Source organism: Aedes albopictus, chromosome 2 (assembly GCF_035046485.1).
Source record: "Aedes albopictus strain Foshan chromosome 2, AalbF5, whole genome shotgun sequence".
Taxonomy (NCBI): domain Eukaryota; kingdom Metazoa; phylum Arthropoda; class Insecta; order Diptera; family Culicidae; genus Aedes; species Aedes albopictus.
This window is the reverse complement of record NC_085137.1, coordinates 334789834-334795445: the sequence shown is the minus strand read 5'-3', so window position 1 is coordinate 334795445 and position 5612 is coordinate 334789834.

The window sequence follows — 5612 nt, the reverse complement described above, 5'->3', positions numbered from 1 at the left end:
TCCGCTTTCGTCGTAGTACCGTCGGCCAAAATCACGTCCTGCTTGCTACTGTCGTCGAGTTCCAGGAAACTTTTCCGATTCGAACACATGTGCGACGTTGCACCACAGAGAACAGACATCCAGGCTAGAACACCCAACTAACAATCACTCATTTAACAGGCACCATTATGACGGATTAATTCAGCACAATGTTGAATAACATTTGAATTATTTTCACGTACAACCTATGTTCGGGGTTTGTTCACACAAATTTGGAGAAGTTATAAAGCATCATGTTGTGCACCAACTTAATTTTTTGTTGTACAAAGCGTTTTACAAATGTACAAGAAAGTTGTTATTAAGCATTGGCAAAAATGACTGAAAATAAATAAAATGCAAAAATGTTGAACTCTCACGAGAGTAATTATTTGCTCTTATGTTGAGAACACCTATTATGAAATAAGAATTACATATAAAATTACCTAAATCCGGATTAGAACTCGAGACCTGTTGATTGCCAGCCGCATGCCTTCCTATCTGCGCCATCCTAGAGATGGTGGGATGCAGCACCCAAAGCAAAACATAATCTTCCCATGACTCAATAATGATCACTCCTGAACTTGTGTTCAGCAGTGGTGAATTAGCACAGCACGTGGTAATCAACTGAACAACGCCTTATACTTCAACAGCTGTTCAACCCAAAACACGTGTTTCCCATTCTGATTTCGCTGTCAGTATTTTTATCGCACGGTGAGAAAACTTGTATCGAATGCGGCCAAAAAGTGTTGGTTCTTATTAAAGATATTGTTTCCAGACGAACTAATTGCGATATGAATATGTTTTTATTTTTATTATTAAATATCGATCTTTAAAAATATATGACAATATATGGTGCGGTATGGTCTTGGACATACCGAACATATTATGTTCAATAAATAGTGCATAAGGTTGTTTATGTATACTTGAAATGTGTCAATTTCTGAATGGTGTTTGATTATCTATGTGACTGTGGGAACAATATTCAGTAAACACGACAGCACGGAAATGTCAAATGCATCGACCCAAGCATCTCGTACAATCGAACTGCTGCGGAAAATAAAAATAAAACAATCAAGGTACAAGATATCTTGTAACAGACTAATAATAATAATAATAATAATAATAATAATAATAATAATAATAATAAATAAATGCCTCATTTTTAAGTTGATTACATCTCTTGGCACTCAATGTTAAACTACATAGTTCTTTTCTCTTTTATTTTATCTGATTCGTTTAAAATGTTGGTTCTTTAACAACTTGGTTGTCTAAACAGTTTTAGCCATGATTTATCCCATAATCTGAACAAAGTTCCGAGTCAAACAATGACGGGCTGAAGGCGTTTATTTGACAAGTGAAAAGCACATTGTTCAGGAGCATATGCTTATCGATACATCAGCCTAATAAGATGCAGACAAATGTTTTGTTAAACTCTTTTGTTAAAGAATCAATGCTTGTCGAATAAATTTCTTGTTAAACGTTTGAAAAATGTTTTAATTTATCATTGTTGATACCGATGAGGAAAGTCGAACATTGACTATTTTCTCAATTGAAAAATCATTTAAACAGTTATGTGTTGAGCATATTTTTAGTTCAGCTATCATTACCATTATTAAGCAACAATTCAGCAAGCATGCTTGTTTGTGACTTGCAATTGTTAGTTGGGCAAATATCATTCGGAAAGTTGTGTAAGGATTTGAATCTTTACTTGAGTAAGGTTGCAAACCAATACACGATGACAACACTAACGCCACCAAACACCATATTGCCACAGTCAGTGGTGAATTGAAACATTTCAAGTGGTGAATTCAATTAGTATGGGAAATTAACCGATTGCAGCGCCACGCTATTGCCACTTGAGTTGCCGATTTCAAATGGCCGTTAAATTTCTTACACAGTTTCGGAACTGGACTTGGATGTCTGTTCTCTGTGGTTGCACCTGAATCGATGATCCACGCATTCGACTTTGCCTCCGACCCCGTCGTGAGGAAAGAGTACTCCTGCTTCTTCCGGGTTTCTTGACGAGCCGCTCGCACCCGTGGTTGGCTTCTTGTCTCACGATGACCTTCCGATGGCCTTTGCTCTGGGGTATGCTTCTCCTTCAGGGACGGGCATTGCTTCTGCTTGTGCCCCCTTTTGTGGCAAAAATGGCAAAGCATTTTCTTCTGTGCCACGTTTGTCTTGAGCACCGAATCCGACACAGTAGCCGAGCATCGTTTCGCCACTTCGTCAACCACTTTGGACTTGACCAAATCCAATGTCAGCTCCTCGTCTGACCTGCTCTCCAAAGCCGTGGTCAATGTCGAAAACGATTCCGGTAGACTCCGGAGCACCATAGCTACCTGCAAACTCTTGCTCAGCTCCTCGCCAGTCATCGTCAGCCGCTCGAACAGATCTTCCATCTCGAAAATGTGCCGCTCGATGTCCTCGCCGTCGGAGTAGCGCTTGTCGCAGATCCGCTTGAGAATGGACACTTTGGACGTTAGTGTTACCTTCTCGTAGTGTCCCCGTAGCTTCTCCCAGGTCGCTTTTGCCGTCTTGCAGTCCTTGATCAGGTTCAGCTGGTTATCCTCCAGCAGGAGGCCAATCGTCGCCCGAGCCTTCTGGTCGCCACCGTTCCACCAGCGGCGTCATGGTCGCAATTTTTTCCGCAGTCAAGTTCGCAGATTGTGAACAATCCTCGGTACTCACTTTACGTATTTTATGTTTAGTACCTTACTGTCAGAGCTGTCAGATCAGTGTAACACGCTAAATAAAATTTACACAAAAGGCAATTTACACGGAAAAAAATACACGGTTATGAATATTTATTGGGTACCGGACTGGTCACCGAAAATTTGATCGTTTTCTTTGGTACATCGAGGTCTTGAAATTAGTCTATGGTTCCACGCTGCCCTGGCAGCCTCACTTACCGGATTGACTTCATCTTCCACCGGTTCCGCACCAGTAGTGTACTGCCACAAATCCTCTCGGATGAGGAGGAACTCCACCTTGGTCTTCCAAATGCTGTAGTTTCCTCCGTTGAGTTTCTGGATTCCCAATCGTTCCATCTTGAAAATTTTTCACTTGTTGATTTTCGTTGCTATGGACAACGTCTCTAACAACGGCCCATAACCTCTTAGGGGAATAAAACCCAACTGGTTTGGTTGAAAGCGTAGAGTAAACTAATCTTTATTGAAAATTCAAATTCTTAAGACTACTATGACTGGTGCCGTAACCACCGAGTTGCTTCGATCTCTATCAGAAATATCCTTATTTGCCTTGAAATTATTTTTCGCCAATCTCGTCATCCGTGCGAGTGTCGCATCATGTTTACAAAAAGAGATTGCGGTGCTGAGGAAATTTGCAGATGTAAACAAAACCGTTTATCATTCTAGCGCATTAAATTCGCAAAGTTCGTCTAATCAGCCTTTGTCAATCAAGTAATTAGGATGTGATCCAGCATATTCAAGCGGCAAATTCTTCCAAAATAGTTTCAAACGAGTTTAAACACCGGGTGTCCAAAATATATACTGAAGAGGGTCCAAAATAAATTGGGGTGTTCAAAACAGTGTCAACTGATGCTTCAAAAATCAGTTATTTTCATCAAATTTTCAGCCAGAAATGACCTTGTGGGTATTTTTTACGGACAGTGGAGGCTTTTACTAACATCATAATTATATGTAAATACCCTCTGAATCTGTTTGATTTTGAATTAAATTGAAACCAATGTCCTCTAGGGGTCCAAAATTCGACCGTTACCCTACTTATGAACAATTTATGTGATTAATTTGAGGAGCTCTTGCTATGCCTCCGGCGGGCGATCTTCCGGATTTTTTGTTAGCTGGCCAATCCGGTATCTGGTGGCGTGGGCATCAAGAATGATGATAATGGAAGCCATTGCAAATGGAAAATGGCAACTTCTAGAGCAAAAAATGAGTAAAATTTCACGACAAAAAATTGACTTTTTTATGTAAACAAACGATTTTCTCCTTTCTCACCAAGCGCCTCTATAATTGGGGGTCATCTGGATTAGCCTATTGCTATAGTCTATAGTGCAATAGTCTATAGCAAGCAACGGCATGCACGCTCCGGTCCGAATACCCATTTTTTCAATGCTATCTCTGTCGCTCTTCAATTGGGTTGTTTAGTGAACAAAATATTGCTATGTTCTATATCAGGCCAAACATTTCAATAGGTCCTATCTGCATTTGAGAGGATCTCTTCGATCACTTTCTCTTTCAATCATTGCAATGTAATGGTACACTCGAGCTCGCACTCGAGGGTACATACTTTTCAACTACTTTTGCAGTACAAATCAAAAGACGATTGTTTTGACCATCGTTCTATGCAAGGAGACAATCATAATTTAAATAAACAGCTGAGTTATTAACGAAAGAGAGGGAAACCAAAGAGAGCCTCTCTTCTGCAGATTGGACCTTTAAACATGTTCGGCCTGATATCCTAAAAAATAGAGCTCATTTTTCTGAGCAAAACGAGATTTTATTGCGTTCCAATATCTTTGTTTTGACGGTTAAATAAATAAAACAGTTTTTATTTTTGTGGATAGAACAAGGGATAGAATGACAGTTCAGTCTATAAAATGACAGTTCATCCCGAACAAAAAAAAAACCATAAAACTTTAAATGCATTTTAAAAATTGGGTTTTTAAATTTAGATAAATGTATTGATTTTTCGGTTTTATACGAAAGAGCATCTTTTTCTGAACCACTATGATTTTTTTCAGATTTTTAAGACTTAATTTTAGTACCTAAAATCAATTTCGAAGAGGTTTTTCAAAATCACCTTTTGACAGCTGGGCAACTGCTTGACAGCTCCGCCCAGTACAAAATGCGACGAGGGGTGATTCGACAAATCGCTCCCATACAAACTTCAAACTGATTTTTAAATAGGTTCCCGGGCACCAAAATTCATGAAAATTTGGATTTCGGCTCAGTTTGGCATGCAGATTCCGAATATGAAATTATCTCAAAACCACTAAAGAAGCCAATTGTTCCCGAGCACCAAAAATGATGAAATTTTGGATTTCGACTAATTTTTGAACGGAGATTCCGATTATGGAATAATCTGGATACCCCTAAGGGAACGTCCATAAATTACGTCACGCTTTGAGGGGGGAGAGGGGGTTCGTCAAAGTGTGACGACTTATATACAAAAATTTTAGAGGTCCCATACAAAAAGTGTGACATAGGAGGAGGGGGGGGGTTAAAAATGATCGATTTTTGCGTGACGTAATTTATGGACGTTCCCTAAAGAACCTGTTTAATACTTAAGTGTTACTTGTTTATTTGTTAAATGTTTATTGTTAAATGAAATTTGTAAATATTGTTAATAGTACTTACCTGTTACACTCGAACACCTGTAAACATACAAAAACACAAATCACCTGTAAAACACAAACATATAATCACCCAATACTTACCATTTTTTACCATACACGCACCCACTGTGCACCGAAACATAACTGTTATACATTAGGAACAATAATGTATGTATGTGTAATGTGTACCCAAAAACGTAAATATAAACAGAAGTAAAACGACCGTCGCGAATATCAGTCGACCGTTCATCTCCAATCGCGAATTTGTTAAAAC